Genomic DNA, 17533 nt, shown 5'->3' with positions numbered 1-17533 from the left:
TAAAGATGAGCAGTGCTAACATTTTTCATGTACAGACCTTATTTATTTCTGCCTACCACGGGGTGCCTATCGTGAAGTCTGGCCCATTTTTATTGATCAATAAATTTTACTTCCAAATAAAAATATGATATTTCAAGAATTTTACTTTCAGCAAGCAGTAATACAGTGAGATATTTTGGCCAAAAAGAATTTGGGGAGAATTGATTAGTGTTTGGTGCTGAAAAGGAAAGAATGCATGGAACCATTTGTGTAACTATACCAGTATTTGTTTTACAGTACTTAATTAATTTCTTTTAAAAAGATATATCTACAGTGAATTTTATTACTAGTCACATTAATTACCAAGTGCATCAATTTCTTCTCAAAGTACTGACATAGCTTGAGAAACCTTCATTCTGTACCATGCATAGATTTGAACTTCCAAAACAGAAAATGATTTCAGCTTTACACACTAGGGCCAATGGAGATATTCTCAAAACTGTGGGTCACTGATTTGTCACTGAGCTAGACTTCCTCCAAAGATAAAGTCTCTTCCGAATCAATCAGATAATGTTGTCTTTGGCAAATGAAAAGCAGAGCTGTATTTGTTCTGTTTGGAAGGGCCAAAACTGGGTGAGTGTCATTTTGCATCAGGTATTATTTGTGAAATGAACGGCTAGCATAATGTTACTGTTGTAATCACCTGCTATTAGATTAACTCAAATGCTCAGGGATTGGAAGAACAAATAGTAAATGCTTTTCTATCTTTAAATTAAATGTTGTTTCAGAACACTTCTTAAAGAACTTTCCCTGGGCAAGATTATGAATATATCTTGGGTGCCCTATCATCCATAGTGCACATGGGACTTTTCTGTCTGTCTGTCTTCCACTTTTTCTGTCTGTCTTCCACTTTTTCTCAATTCCCTCATTAGCCTACTGAGTCCATGTGGTGCATATGGAGCTGATTTCTTCCTTTTAGTCTCTGGGATTGTCATATGAGCCAAATATGAACAACACGAGTACGTCATCCCTCAACCATAGAGATTTGTTCAGGGATAAGCATGTGGCTCAAGCTGGGTTACTTAGAATGCTTTATGGAAAAGATCTTTTTTTTCCATGTAAGACTGAGATCACCTGTGGACGTTTTACTTCCCAGTAAAGCAAAACTAAGAATGAAACCATGAGAAGCCTAGAGAAGAGGGAAATAGAGCCTTGATTGTATTAGAACTATTGTGCTGCACCCACCTTAAGATTAGAGTTACATGATTTAGGAACCCCCTCTTTTTCTCTGATGCTAATTTGAATGAGTTCTGACTGCTGTAACCAAAAGATTCTTGGCAAATACCTCTTTTCAGATTTGTGCCGTAACTACTTTGTGCCTCTTGATGACCCCAAAGTAGTATCTCAGCCTGACCTCCCAAGTAAGTGACACAACAAACACTCTACCCTATAATCATAGCCATTCTACCTTGTATCTCAGACCTTAAGGTCTTTGCCAGAAACCTGACTTGGTAATTTTGCACAAAGTCTTGTAGATAAACATGTAAAAGGCTTGTTAGTTTTGGGGGAATATTTACATCGTATAAGAGAACTTCATATCCTGAGTACAATACAATGTTTTAGCATGTCAGAAAGATTAAATGAAGTCTGAAACTTGAAGATAAAGTGGAGTTGTGTGCATATTCTTGCGCTTGGGTTAAAAAAAACAAACCAAACCCTGCATTCACATACTTAAAAGTATATTTTGTGCACTTCCTTTGAGCTAGGCACAGTGGAAGGAACTAGGGCCCAATAGAGAGTAAGAGGTTTCTGCTCTCATGGAAAAGATTCATTTTGTATCAGGACATTTTGACATGGATCCAATAAAAATACAAATAAATGTGTAATCAAATCTATGATAAGTATTGGTCTTTGGGGATAGGTAATGGGGGGCTGTTGTGTTCAGGGATAACTAAATCCTAGAGGAAGTGATAATGGAGTATACATTTGAAGGTTGAATAGGAGTTAAAGAAATGAAAACATGAGAGTGAGGGTAACTTCTAGGAAAAAGAAAAGTCTTTCCAGAAGGAGAAAACAGCTTTGTAAAAGATTCTCAAGTGGGAAGATACACGATTTCTTTGAAGAAGAGAGAGTGGCAGCAGATGAGACAGAAGATGTAGACAAGGGACCAGATGAAGCCAGGCCTTTCAAGTCATGGTGACAGTTGTTGTCCTTACCTTTCAGGAAATAGTAAGAAAGACATTTAAGGATTTTAGTTCGCAAAGTGACATGCTTAGGATTATGTTTTAGAAGTTATCACTGCAACTTCATGATTGTGAGGTCTGGCTGGTATTAGAATCACCTGGATTACGGGGTTCCTGTCCCATTCCAGTAGAATCAAAGTCTCAGGTGTGTGCCCCTGGATCTGGTCATTTTAAAAGCTCCCTCCAGATGATTCTAACGTGAAGCTAGGCTGGAGAATCACAGATGTAAACCAGGTAGGAGATGTAAGCGCATCTGTGATAGAGGCTCTGCGAACTGGCTTCTCTGTATGACTCAAGGTTACCGCCACCAAAGCTAAGATTATCATGGTCTGTGTTAATAGAAACATAGTTCCTAAATGAGAGAGAGTTTTGTTCCTCTGCCCACAAATTAGACCTAGCACACCTGAAGAGTTTGTTCAACTCTTGGCATCAGATTTTACGAGAAAACTAGCCAAACTGAAGCATTCCTAGAAGAGGCAAATGAGGTGGTAAGAGGAATCTGCACTGTCATGAGCAGAAATGATCCAATGGCACCAGAGAAGTTGAAATTGTAGTCAAGTAGTTCTTCACGAAGGATGATTTAGGACCTCCCTTTTCAAGGAAGTCCAAGGCTTCTATTGATTCAGAGGGTAAGTACGAGGTCCAACCACTTCCCAGTCATAGACATTGGAAACAATGGCAGGAGACGGTGTAGACAAGAATCCGTGTCCTCATGGAGTTGATGTTCTAGTTGAGAATGAAGTTTTCTCACTCACATGATTCTTAAAGTCGGAATTTTAAATTGACCTTTATAGTTAGTGGCTTTAGAATCGGGACGTGTCATAGGGAGATGTATTTCAGTTGTTAATTTTAGAACATTAAAAGTAGAAGTTTCTGAGAAGCTAGGAGGTCAACATCCATGGAAGGATTCTAGCAGAAGTGGCCATTGTAGAATCTAAAGACAGGATTGGAAGATGTAATAGGAAGGAGATTATTGAGTGATCTAGTCTAGTAATCCCTAGAGTCTTTTACAAAACTAAAAAACAAATATTACACCTTAAGTGCTTTATTATGCATTATTTCACATGAGATTTATAACACTCATCATGCAGATGGGGAAAATGAAACCACATCACACTATCATTTTGGAAGTTAAAAACATGACTTCTACAAATAAAGAGTAAAAAGATGTCAGAAATTTAATTTGACTCATTGACTGATGAGGACATCAGTATGATGGTAAGACTGGGTCCAAGAACATTTGAGGAGCTCTTTGTTTATGGGTGTGTTAATAAAAGAATGTTAGTACAAGATTACTAGGTGGGACACAAAACGGATTAATGTTTCACAGGGCAGTAAACCACATGGGATTATTTTTTTTTTCTACTGGAGAAAAATAATTTCTACCTTTCACAGAAAAAAAGTCTTTAAAGTAACATGACTTCATTAAATTCTGGACCTTTATGTAGTAGCAAGTAGTAAATGGAGCAAAGCATATTTCCCTTAGATAATTCTTGAGAGAGCATGTGACAAACACCACATAAAACATTGAAAGCATATGATTATCTTTTGGCCTTCTTTTCAAGTTTTGGATAATTTTTCTTACCATTAGAAGAGGTAAATAACTTTCCAGGATTTTTGAGCTTCAGTGATGAGACTGGTCACAGCCGATCCATCTTTCTCCAAATATCCCCCCTGAAATGAGCCATGTAGCAAGTACTTTGGGGGGAAAGGTACTAGGGACGCACCTTTTGAATCACATCACCATTGTCAGGCCTTTGTATAAGTCGGAGCTTGTTTTTTCCAGCTGCTTTATGTTGGTTTGTTTACCTGATTCCTAAAACATTTGTAAACCTCTCAAAATTAACTTCTCGACCTATTTTGTTTCTGCGAAAGTAGTTTGGCACACTAAACATGATTAATAAGTAGCTAGTGGTTCATTAACTGCTTGCTGCTGTTGGCTCTAAGACAAAGACTCTGGAACCCCAGGTAGACATCTGATTCTTGAGAATTTATTGCAGCTGTTTGCTCAGTAAGTTTTCTTTCTCAGTTTCTGGAGTGTGTGGGGGATGGGGTGGCGCGGGGGGGGGGGCAGGTAGGGATGGTTGTTGTTAATTGAGGATGTCACAGTTACCAAACAGGGAATTGTAATTGTTAGTGGTTTCCTATTTTTAGAGTGGTAATCTTGAGCTCTTCAGGTTCCAGACCAAGTCCAGTTCTCTGCAAATGGCACTTTGTTCAGCCTCATGTAACTGACGGCAGATTTGGTCTCACTGTTTTCCTTTCCTGTGAGTTAATCTTGAGGAAAGACTTGAGTGTTAAGTTCAGGGAGTAAATGAAAAGTAGCTATGCAGTGGGCTTAATGTTCCAAGAAGGTATGAGGATACTTGCCTATGTTTAAGGAGATAGGCCCCTATTACGTAAAGGCAAAGTGGCAGAAAACTAGACAAATAGCTTATTTTAGGAGCTCAAACTAGATGTAAGAGCACAGTTTTGCTTTTTGAGTTGAGAAAGAGTCCAATATTTGCTCCATTGAGAGAAAACTAAGTTGAAATTTACAGGCACTGTAATAATATTTCATAAATATAATATATCATATTTAATGTATCTTATAGGCCACTTTACGTGAGTTATCTCACCAAATTCCTCAACAATTCCACGAGGTAGAATCTATCATTGTTTCCATTTTATAGATGAGGAAACTGAGGTCCTTAGGGGTTAAGCAAGCTGGCCAAGATTCACAGTCAGTAAGAGAGACAAAGTTAAGATTAGACCCAGGTGAACTGATTGCAAGCCTATTCCTGGGAAGGTTAGATGGCATTGCCCTTCCCCAATGATGCTGGGATGGAGAAAGCACATAGAAAATTAGCCAAAAGCCCATTTTCCAACCTCAGCTCCAGCATTAACTGTCTTTGCATCTCTGGATGAGTCATCTTATCTGTCTGGGTCTCCATTTCCCTCTACAAAATGAAGGGTAGAAACAATTTGGATTGGATGGTCTCTGGGGTTCCTTCCAACTCTGAAGTCCTCGGATTCTATAATTGCATCCTGACCGTAGAGGTGCACGTGCTCCCCTCCCCACACACATACATACACTGCTTCCCAAAGCAAAAATCTAATCCTGCTGTGAGCACCCATTGCAATTTGATGCTAAATTCAAGCAAGACCCCACCAGATCCTGTTATTTACAACAGCCCCTCAGGAACACACAACACTTTCTAAAATCTGGTGAGCCCGTTCTTTAAAATAAGTTGCTAATGGGACGTGATTTTAGGACATAAAATATTAATTTAAAAAAACCCTCAAAACAGATGAGGCTTTCTCTATAAATCATCGCTTTCCTACAGTGTTACCTTGACAACTTAGCTTTGACTCTTTATAAATGGGGTTTTCAGTGTAGGAGAAGAGGGGTGTCCTCGTGGTATCTTTCAAGATTTTCTCGTGTTTGATGGTAAGAGAAAACGTCAAAAGTCGATCACAAAATCCAGCAGAATGTACACAGGACATCTTGATGGAATGTCATCCGGAAATAATCACAGGTGCACAGAATTAGGCCATATCCTGATTAAAGGTACGTTATTTTCTCCTTTCTGTTCCCTGTAACCATCACACGTCTGAAGAGCATGTGAAATGTTACATTCCTGGACCAGCACAGTTACAGAGCAGACAGCAACTAAAATGCCTGAAAATAATTGCATTATTTTTAGTTGCAGCAGCCAAGATGCACATACGAGGATGAGGGGAGAACTCTGAAGTACTGAACCAAAATCTAGAAATGCTAAAAATACTGTTCCCCCTCCAGCAATTGAGATTTTGAGCAATGACTGAGGCAAAGGCAGGTAGGGAGATTCAATTAGAATTCGCATCTCTCAGCTGTAAATAGGCTCGTTATCAGGGCTGGCAAGAGCTCAGTGGGCTCACAGGGCTGAGCCCGGGCCTGCCAGGGGAAGAAGTTAAAAATGGGCAGTGCTGAGCAGCAGAAGACTCCTCTCCGGCATCTGGCAGCACAGAGCAGAACCTGGAGAATGGCTGAACGATCCGAATTGGTTCTAGAAGCCCTTTCCCTTGGGGTTGTGAATGTGAGCCCAGCAGACGCCACGGACGCTGTTGCAGGGGAGCGAGTCTGTGCTTGACACATGTGTTTCCCATTGATAGCTGGAGACAGACCAGTAGCTCTGAGTTGGCCTGACAAAGCCTTATTGAAGTACAGACAGAGTACGGTTTCAAAGCCGTCAGAGAAAGAACGGGAATGCTGTTCAGGAAATTCTTCAGGCATGGGCAGGGACTTGGCTGCAATTCTGCAGTTGGAAAATCTGACTGGGGCAGCTTCTGAACACAGGCTGGGCCTGCTCACGCTCGGCGGGCTGAGCGGCCGCCTCCTTCAGAGCCTCTCGGCTCGCTCTGGGCTTGTGGGCGATTTTCATCAGGCGCTTTGTGAAGCAGACAAGCGAGGTAGGGCACTGTTAAGTTTTTACGTTTCCACGCTTCTTTTCACTTTCTCAGCCTGCTGTTTGTTTGCAAGTACTGGGAGTTTTTGGCCGGTGTGCGTGTGTGTTGCAAGTTAGAACTCCATCCCTTCAAACGTTCGGTGTGGACTTGTAATCATTTTTGTTTTCCTCCCCCATACCCTCTTCAAGTTCTGATTTCCAGCAGGACTGAGACACTTTTGAAAGTTGGGATTTAGCTAGCAACACAAACGGGAAAGGAAAAGTTTGCGAATCCTTGGGCGGTCACCCTGTTCCCACCTTCTGTAACTTATCTGCGTGGAAGGACGGTTCGTTGGCAGGAAAGATCATTTGAGATGAAACTATCTGTGTTCTTTGCTTCATGAGAGCTTTGAGAGGGGTGTTTTTAGCAGAAAATAGCTTTCATTTTAGCAAGGAATCAGAGTTGGAAGTTTCTATTTTGGATTACATTTTCAGAGTGTGGGAGCAGATATGTGTTTATGAGTTCCTGGCATCTCTTATTATTCTACGGGATTTGGGCTGTCATTAAGGAGCCCACTGATAGGTTTGCCTAGAAATATGCTGGATCAACCTTTGTAATTCTGTTTCTATAATAGTTTTCAACTATCCTGAGTTGAAAAGTTAGTGGCAGTTTTACTCTCAAAAACTACTTCTGTGTTTTGGAAATAGAGACAACTAAAGGGAAACAGAAAACAGTAGTTTCTTCATAATCGTTGCTATAAGACAGACATAGGATGGGGTGAATTTTAGCTCCTTAATTGATTTTATTTTACACTTTACTGGAAAGAGTGCTTTAAAAAAACCCAACTTTTTAAATAATCCTTCCTCATATGTATCAGCTATAATGCAGTACAGGTTTTTATACCCCACCCCGTGAAAGCTCTACCTTATTCTGTGCTTAGCATTTGGAAAATACACTGTGTAATTGCACTTAAGAAACTCGTTCAGCTCAGGAAGGGCTGGACGAAATCTCACTCCAGCTTTGTGATTGCTGGCAGAGCAATTGGTGACAGCTCTTGTGCTCTCCGAAGGGTCTTGGCCAAGAGTCAAGCTGGAGAAAGAGTTGAATGAATGGATTCAGGTGCGTGTTTACTTTAGTTTTAAAATCTCTCAGTGAGGAGCTAACAGTCCAGACTGATGGGTGAATGAGGGATACAGGGCTGGAGCTCTTCATCTTCTGTGTAAGACGTCTGTGCAGGCCGACCTCTATCCTCTCGGTGGAAAGTCCGCACTCTCAGCCCTCATGTTCTCCACAGTTGTGCACTTGGAGGAAGGAATTGGGAAATGGGGGCCAGCAGGGGTTCTTACCCGAAAAGTGGCATGCAAACATTTTTTTCATCAGTCTTATCTCTGTGTTATGTTGGGTGGCGAGGGTTTGGGACGCACAGGATGTGGGACAGAAACAAATGTGCATTTGGAAGTCAGCATAGACGGTGACTACATTGGTGTTTTTCCTAAGTGCCTACTGGGTGAGCAGAATGCCAGGACACATTAGGAACCGACATGAGCCATAGCCAAGCCCACTGCCAGTGAAAAAGGAGACTCAAGTGAGCTCTAATGTCATACTTGTCTAAATTTAGCCTGTGTCAAGCACTGAGCAGAGCAGGCGTGAAATGGCAGCTCCGGGTTACAGAATTTTGAACGGCAGCGCCTAAAACTTGGAAGAAACTTTATAGTTTCCCTTTTTTGGAAGTATAGGAGGGGCGAATCAAGCTCCCTTGACATTTGAAAAGAAAAAGAAGGGGTGGGAGGGTAGAGGAGAAGGAATCAGGGCTGAGGTGCAGGCAACAGGGTAGAGGAGTGGCCACTCCACACAGGGGGCAGTGAGGGCAGAGGGAGGAGACGGTGACCAGGAATGAAGCCTGCAGACTAGAAACAGCACAAACCAGCAGGCACCAATTCATTTGCTTGAAGTGTGTGGATAAACCACGGTCTCGGTGAGAATCGTTTTACCCTCTAACAGGATGGGAGACCCGGTGGCCAGTCTGCCCCGCTGTGCCTTCTGGAAGCAATCAGAAAGCACATTTTGTAAGAACGGCAACGCCCAGGGGTTCAGATTTCCCAAGCAGTGAGGGAGCAGGCTCTTAAGGCTTTATTTTTAACCCCTATTTCTTCCATCCAGAGGTATTCCCACTGGGGGTGTTGAGTGAATGGACCAGGTGCAGATGGGTGAGTGATTGTGGTGACCAGTTGGTTCTAGGCCCTGCCCACGGACACTTTGTCATAAAGACAAAGTTTTTCAGAGGAAGATAAAAGGATACATAGGCTTTATTTTGATGAATGAAATTAATTAAATTATTTTTAATTAAAAAAAAAAAACATCTCTAAGGCCATACCTGTACCATTTATTGGTGAAAGTGTTTAATTCTACTTTCATAAGGTTAGGAGGTTCATAGAATCTTGGATTTGACCATCTGGAAGAGACCTGGGCCATCCTGTAGTGCAGAATTTCTTGAGTATGAGTAATATGGAAACCCCTTTCATAAACAGGGTGTTTGTGGGGGAAATCAATGCCCTCATTATCGACTTAATTATTTTATTGTACTGTCACATATGTACAAACCGAAAATACCCACCTAGATACTACCTCTCTGTTTTAATCATTCTTGAATAAACATAGTCCTAAAACAAAATTTTGCATTAAATACAGAGAAATATATCTCATAACATTCAGATTATGAACTTTGGTTTCTTATGTAGAACATGCATTATTGGAATTTTTTAAAAAAATTTTTAATGTTTATTTTTTTTTAAGGCAGAGAGAGACAGAGCATGAACGGGGGAGGGTCAGAGAGAGGGAGACACAGAATCTGAAACAGGTTCCAGGCTCTTAACTGTCAGCACAGAACCCGACGCGGGGCTCAAACTCACGGACCGCGAGATCACGACCTGAGCCGAAGTCGGACGCTTAACCGACTGAGCCACCCAGGCGCCCCATGGAATTTAATAAGGTTTACACCATGAATATGGGACTAACACGTACCCAGAGATTACTTTGATCCCAGCACACTTACATTCCTATATCCTGGACAGACACTTGATTCTTCAACAGCTGTTTTCTCTTCCCATCTACCTTCACTCTGTCCTTTTATTTGCACCTTGAAGGAATGTGCCATTTTATGTTGTGTCACATTCTTCTCCTTTCTCTCTTCATGAAAATTAGAATGGAGTCATTTGTCACCCACGCGATCACATGGTTAATACAAATACAGACACCAAAGCTGTGTGGTAGTAGGCATTAGTTGTGAATCTGACCTATATTTTCTAGGACAAAATTTACACCAAATAATCACATCAAAAAAAAAAGAAAGAAGAAAGAAAGAAAAACACAAGAACAGATTTGGTGAAGAACTCTCAGGTCTCAGGGAAGATTTGAGGATCTCTCATGGGGTCTCCACGTTAAGAGATGCTGGTCCTGGCTGGTTTTGGTTCCGTGGAAGAACCTCATCAGGAATCTGGGGAAGGATGGTTCTGGAACTGGAAACACCCTCTCCATATTTCTACTGTAGCCCAGCTACTTTGACTTGTTGTCTGTATTGGGGTTTTGCAGGAGATTTCATCTGAAAAGGGAGTTCTAGGGCAGTACCCGTGAAACTTGTGTTTGGCTACAGTAATAGAAACTCTGCTCACAGAAGTCTGAAGGTATAAGGTGTTGGTTTTGGCGTGGACAGGTATAGGTCGTGCTTGGACAGTCCAGGGCTAGTGCGACAACTGAGCACTGTCCCCAGTGAACACAGCTTCCTTTCTGCTTCCCCATCTTCTGCCCTTTAGCTGACCTTCCCGTGCTCATGTCCATGCATCATGTCTAAGTCAGGGCACAGGTGGCAGGGCATGAAGGGGAAAACACCTTTCCTCATGAGACTTTGCCCCTTTCATCAGGAAGGGATCCCGTCCCATGTAGACTTCCCCTCGCATCTCAGAATACACACCCAGAACTGGATTGTGTACCCACTGGTCCCATGCGATGATACTGCCATACTGGTTACAGCCAACCATGCTTCACCCTCTGGGTATGGAGTAGGAACCCACAAATTCAGATCGAGATTTCTGCCAGATGATGAGCCTATCAGCGCCTATCTATTATTAGTACACCAGGGAGGATGCCTGTAGGACAGGCATGGACAGTTGGGGCCACAAATGCTTAAAAACAAAAAACAAAACAACAAGAACAGCAACAACAACAACAACAAAACCAAATAAACAAATACATTTGAAAAACACTGCCTCAGTAATCTATTCCTTCCACTTTATGGAAGCGGACACTGAGATCCGGAAAGTGAACACTGAGATCAAAAGACTGTCTAAGGGACACAGGCAGTCTGCGACAATGGCAATGCTTCTTGTTTCTTGACTATGAGTCTGGTGTGGACTACATGTTATATGCATCGCCTCAGTAATGATAACTTAGTGATACTTTGGAAGGCAAGCCTCAAAAACAAAACAAAACAAACAAAAAGAGAGAGAAACATACTGGAATCTTAGTATTGGAAGTTTCCTCAGAAATCACCTCCATGGTTTCTCAAAACCTCCTGAATCAGAATTCCAGAGATTAGAGTTGGAGAGTCTCTATATTTTTAAAAGCTCTCTGAGTGATTCTTTTGAAGCCAGCCAGACACTGTGCACAGAACTGGGTTTGTTTAAGATGTGGTTAAATCAGTATCCACTGCAGGGATGCCATTTATAGCATTGCTGACAGATATCAGCCACATGGGTTGGCAGTGCCTTCAATGATGGAGAACCTCTCTACTCTGCAAGGCAGCTGGGGTGTCATTTCTCACCTCAACTCTCCTCAAATTGAGCCAATGTTCATGTCTGCGCTTTGTAACCTATGCCCTTTGTCATGGGCTCTGGAGCCACATTTGAGATGGGTGATGGTACTTGGTGCAGAAGTGAGGTAGAGAAAGGGAGTAAAGATAGAAGTGGTCAGAAATCTTGGGATAGGTCCTGACTTCACTAATTGCTGGATCTCAGTTTTCCCACCTGTACAATGGGATCGATGCCACTAGAGTGTTTTCTGTTTCTCATAATCTATCGTTTTTGGAATTCTAAAGCTCTCCCATTACTTTATGAAGGTCCAAGTCTTCCTTTCCCAAGGATGGGCATCTTGAATTATTTCATATGTCCCTCCTCTTTTCCTGTGCTATTCTCCTTACCTTTCTTGAACACATTCTACTTAAACTCCTCTTGACAAAAATATGATTCCCTGAACTCAGTTCCAGTCATCTGCCAGGTGCATATTCCATGAACAGAACACCAAATGTCTATTAACCTAAGGGGGAGAGAGTGATTTTATGGGAGAAGTGGCACAGTAAGAAGGAAGAGTGGGAGGTGAGATGATCTTATAGCAGAAGGAGATACACACACACACACACACACACACACACACACACACACACACACACATTTAATATTGACTAAGACAGCATGAGACAGACTGGCAAAGAATGAAATAGTCAAACCAAGATAAAAAGAAGTATGGGCACAATCAGCAGAGGAAAGAATATTTTACCCTGAGTTATCCAAGTTACTTTTTCTGCGTTGCCCAAATTTCTCTCCAGATTCCACTGTGCTCTTTCACCTTTGCTGCCACACAAAGAAGTGATTGTCTTCATTATTATTTCAAATTCCAATTGCCAAGTGTGAACCACTTTATATAAAGAAGCCTTGTAATCTGTGGCCCCTGGCCTGCTGTCAGAGAGGTTTGTAGGACTTGGGGAGGAAGGTGTCACCACGGTTCACTAAGTGTATAAATCCTGTGAGATTGGCTTGCTCGAAAACCTTTGCTGGTGGCTGTCCTAACGGAGCTCCGGGTGTGTAGGTGAATGTGGAGCTAAGGCTTTATTTTTCTTTGTAACTGATAATGCAGTGGCACCTATTAACACAAGCCCAGTTTCCTGATAAAAAACTATATTGCCAGGGATTAGAAACTCCCTCCTTGTTCAGCCCACTTTCCTTTGCGAGGTGATAGGATCAGACTCTCTCATGAGCACCCTGAATTCTAAATAACATATTTCTGAACTCTTGGAAACCCTGCAGTTAGTTACCAGCTGGGGTTGAAGTATTTAGCCACGGAAACTGTACTTCTTGAGCTCAGTGAATAAATATCAGCTGTTAGCTCCTTCGTCCAAGCAAACATTAGACACCACCCTGTTGTCCTAACTCTAGTTAGGGTTGTGGTAGTGGGAGTGGCATGTTCCATGAAAGAAGACTACTTAGAACCTAGGAATAGCGGACAGGCAGAGTCACACTGTGTTCCTTTCCTTCCTGTTCTTACCTGTGGTTGTCCGCCATCATCTCTCTTGTCCCATACTCATTCCAGCTCGCTCGCTCTCTCTTTAAATTTCATTCCATTTTCCTGTTGCCAGTTCTTCTCTCTATTAAGGATGCTTCTTAGTATCCTTAAGTAATGACCACGTAATGACACACATTAACTCCCAAAGTTGGCCCTGATCTTCAAAGGCTTGTGGCATCACTTCTGTTGTAGACAAAACTACACCTGTTATTTGCCAGGCCAAGGATGCGAACAGCAGATCACAGTCTAAGGGCTGGCCTAAAGGCACATTTTGGATCACCAAGTGTTTTTTTCTTAACTAATTACAAAGGATTTAGACATTCTGAGATATTATCTATAAATCTAGATAATCTAGAAAGAGGTAAAGAAGGGTGCCACTAGTCTGGTCTCCCACAGCATGGCAGGTAGTAGGATCTGAGTTGTTCCCATTACTTTGAGAGGGTTATGTGTCCACTTTATTCACTAACCCTACCCTCCTGATCTATAGGTGTTTTCAATAGTAATCTTTCAGTAGGGTTTCTTTTCTGAACCTCAGAATATAGAAAATGATTTGAGGGACACCTAGGTGGCTCAGTTGGTTAAGTGTCTGACTCTTGATTTCAGCTCACAGTCATGAGATCAAGACTTGGATTGGCCTCTGTGCTGGGTGTGGAACCTGCTTAAGATATGTTCTCTCTCTCTCCCTCCCCCTACCTCTCCCTCACTGCTCTGGTGCTCTTGCTCTCTCTCTCTCTCTCAAAAAAAAAAAAAAAAGATTTGAATCACCTTTCTTTTATAGTTCTTTTAAGGGTGGTACGTAAAGTACCATTCTAGATGCATAGGAAAGAAATTAAAGCATTATGACCTGACTCTCTTAGAGGGCACTGTTGAGTAGGTCATGGGTAGGTATTTACTGAGCAAAAATGCAGTAGGACAGCATGCCTAGTGCACAGGTTTTGAAGTCAGATATTCCTTGGAGTAATCACATCATAGTATTGTACATGGAATTAAAATTTTTATTGTGCTAGGAATCAGAACAGTCACTGCCTCTAGGGATGGGGATTAATTAGGAAGGGGCATAAGGGAACTTTCTAGGGTTCTGGAAACATTCCCTGCCTTGATCAGATATTGTTTACACAGATGTACAGATTTGTAAAACTTGAGTTGAATACTTAATATTTGTGTTTTTCACTGGAAGTAAATTATAGCTTAATAGACATACATACATACATATATGGAGGCATGCCAGGTACTTATCCAAGTACGTAATAACTTCACTATTATTGTTAGCGTGTTTGTTTCTGGACGCCTTGATTTAAAACAAAAAAATGTAAATACTTCCTTACATACATACAAACATACATACATACAAATAACATGACTAAGAATGAGGTAAATAGCATTTCCTTTCAGACCACAGATTTCACTGCAAATATTTGAGAGCACAGCAAAAGATCATTACCAAACACAATTGTCAAGGGAAAATCTACTGGATCAATTCTAATTTTATGGAACTATTGAATCACTATTAAAAGATGCGCCTAATTTGTTGTAGCTGTTTTTCATGATGCTGTAAAAGTTTATGGGTTCCAGAGACACATCAAAGATGGCTTATTACCTGGGAAAGATGCCTGTACTTAAGGAACATGTACCCCAGCAACTACTGTTGCCATAGTATTTGTAGTATCGATGAATTGTCTTACAGTTCATATCCATGTTGAGAAATTCACGCTCAAACTGTCACAAAAACATGTTTTTCCTTAGTCATCAGGCTGTTCTGACCAAGTAGACACTTTTGTGTGGAATCATTTAACATGAGTTAGGAGGATTGGTTTTTCAGCCAGACAATCTAAATTCAAATTCTTGCTTTAACACTCCAACTGTGTTTGGGTCGATGACTTAACCTCTCTGTTTCTCAGTTGCCTCAGCTGTAAAGTGGGGATAATAATAGCGCCTTCCTCATAATTACATGACTGTGAGAATTATATAGGTTCAGTAGAGCATCTAGAACAGTGTCTGGCACATGGTAACCATTAAACAAGCATTTGTCATCAGATTTGCATGCTTTCTTTGGGCTAGCAAACCAATGGGTTTGTTGTGATTTGCCGTTGGGTTTTGTTCCGAAGGTGTGCCCGTGGTGGTTGATGAAAGTGATGTCAAACAGCTGAAAAGACCAAAGCCCAGATTTGTGGGAAGCCTGTGGTTCTCTGGCCCACTTTGGCCTTATTTCTGACTTACTCTCTGGTCTCCCTGAACCTGGTTTTCTCCTGTTAAATAATGATTTCAACTTTATATTGCTTGTGTCCCCTTCCAGCTTGCATCTCATTGTCTGGTCTTAAGTATTTGAGTCATGTTCATTATTATTACATGGCTTGATCCCCAAGTCACAGAAGAGTTCTAGATGCTCAACTGGGATCCTCATTACTGATTCTGGTTGGAGTCATCACAGGGATTTAAGAAACATTGGTCTTGTATGACACAGCTGGTTTGCTGGAAAGGACTGTCACTCCTGTTAAGAAAGGTGGCCATGGGGGCGCCTGGGTGGCTCAGTAGATTAAGCATCCAACTTCAGCTCAGGTTATATCTTGTGGTTTGTGAGTTCAGGCCCTGCATCTGCCTCTATGCTGTCAGCGCGGAGCCTGCTTTGGATCCTCTGTCTCCCTCTCTTCTGCCCCTCCCTCACTGTTCACACAACCATTAAAAAGTCACATTCTTTAAAAACAAAATCTGACCATAGGTGAGGCTCTGATGGGTAGATGCATGCGAAGTGCACATGTGAAAATGATACGATTAAAATTGTGGTCAGGTGTTTGAAATTATCTTTCCTCTTTAAGGGTGTTCGGTTTACATGTTCTCTTTTAGTCATCACTTTGGAGCATCAAGAACCACGTTACAATGATGTCCACGTTTTATGCACAGCCAAAGCTTCAGTGACTCTCCAAATTCCTTCAAGTCTCTTAAGATATTACCTTCTCCATGAGTTTAACCCTTCCCATGCTTTTAAGAATCGAACCTGCTCTGATTCCCCCAACCCCCATACTTCTGATCCCCCTTTTCCTGTCTTTTGATCAGGGAGAGTCCTTTACCCCTAGTACTTGTCCCCTGTAACACAAGTGTAATATACTTTGGTTTCATATTTGTTATCTGTCTCCCCCTTCACTGCCTCTCACCACTGCCATGAGATTAGGCATCTGTGTTTCAGCTCACTGATGTATTCCAAATGCCCAGAACAGTAGCTTGGGAGGATCTGAAGGAAAACACAGACTTGTCAGGCGGTGGCCGTGCTTACGCCATTTTAAGCGCATGCGGCACTAAGTACACAAGGATGGTAATTCTAAACACCTCATGTTACATTCAGGGAAAGGCAAGTCTTTGCCACATTCCATATGTGGTGGAAAGAACACTGGGCCTCACTCTGAGTCCAGACCCTAACCAGCATACTAATTAGAGCTGTCCTTGAGGACTTTCCTTCACTCCGTAGTACCTCAGAATCTTAATTTATGAAATGATTTTAATAATATTCACCTTCCAGGGTATTGCCAAGAATGTATTAGCTCATGTATCTAATGGTCCCTAGTACAAATATGTGTGTGTGTGTTTCAAAAATATATTTCCATTTAAAACTACCTCAGCTGGCACTTCATACTTCTAACTCTCAGAGATGGTGAGAAGTAATGGTCGCAGTTATACTGAAATATCTTCCAGTTGATCAGAAATAAAAACCTTTTGAATGTAAGTATAAGGCGTATTATACATTGGAAGAGAACTTTGGTAATATCTATAAGAAACACTGTCCCCTCCCCCCCACCCCCACTCCCCACACATACGCAGCTTGACCTAGCAATTCAATTTCTCAGGACTTCTCTGAGGCACATTTGGACATAGATGAAACATGCATGCTACGTTACTGGGGCTTTAAATAACATTCATATACAGGAGACTTGAATATTTAATCTCTAAGCCCAGTCTTTCCCCTGAATTCCAGACTCCTTTCAAAGTGCCTTTGGGACTCCTCCCCCATGGATTCTTCTATGCATTTCAGAATCAACTTGACCTCTCTCTCTCCCCTCTGTACACTCCATCCACCACCTGCCAGCGAGCCCACTATTCTCCTAGTGTTCCCCATCATGACGAATGGTACCATCCTTCACCCAGCTGCTCACACCAGACCCTTGGCATTCCCCAGCTCCTCTCCTTTTCTTACCCTCACCCTGTGTCTCTGGCAGCAGCGAATGCTGTTAGCTCTACTTTCCAAAAAGGCTTGAAATACAGTCTTACCTCACCAACTTCTCTCTCACCGCTGCTCCAGTCTGGGCTACTGCCCCCACCAGCCCCTGAGCAATAGCAGTAATCACAGGTGCCCGGTTTCTCTATCTGCATTCTTGTTGCAGTACTCTCTTCCTTACAGATCCCGAAGCGAAGATCGGACCCTCTTCCTCTGATGCCTCGGTTCTCAGATAGTTAACAGCATAATCAGTACCCTCCTTAGGATTTTCACAGTGGCTTATAAGACCCAGTGTGCACCCCTCTGCCTGCACTCCCAAATTGGTTCTCAAACACTTTCCCTCTTCTTCGCTCTGGTCTAGCCACGCTGT

The 17533-nt window shown here is 41.9% G+C and overlaps 1 protein-coding gene across 7 annotated transcripts in view; it reads left to right on the top strand.

The window, feature by feature from the left end:
• The window catches only part of SGCD (sarcoglycan delta), a 946774-nt gene that overhangs the window by 554280 nt on the left and 374961 nt on the right, over positions 1 to 17533 (top strand). The window contains exon 1 of one of the 7 annotated variants that reach the window (XM_019839924.3): positions 6204 to 6653. The exons of 5 other annotated variants lie outside the window; for them this stretch is intronic. The gene's annotated coding sequence lies outside the window, so the exon portion shown is untranslated. Of the gene's footprint in view, positions 1 to 6203; positions 6654 to 17533 lie in introns of those variants that run through there. One more of the 7 variants, XM_011285858.4, reaches the window with a different exon arrangement.

Source organism: Felis catus, chromosome A1 (assembly GCF_018350175.1).
Source record: "Felis catus isolate Fca126 chromosome A1, F.catus_Fca126_mat1.0, whole genome shotgun sequence".
Classification (NCBI taxonomy): domain Eukaryota; kingdom Metazoa; phylum Chordata; class Mammalia; order Carnivora; family Felidae; genus Felis; species Felis catus.
This window is presented reverse-complemented; position numbering and strand designations above follow the sequence as displayed.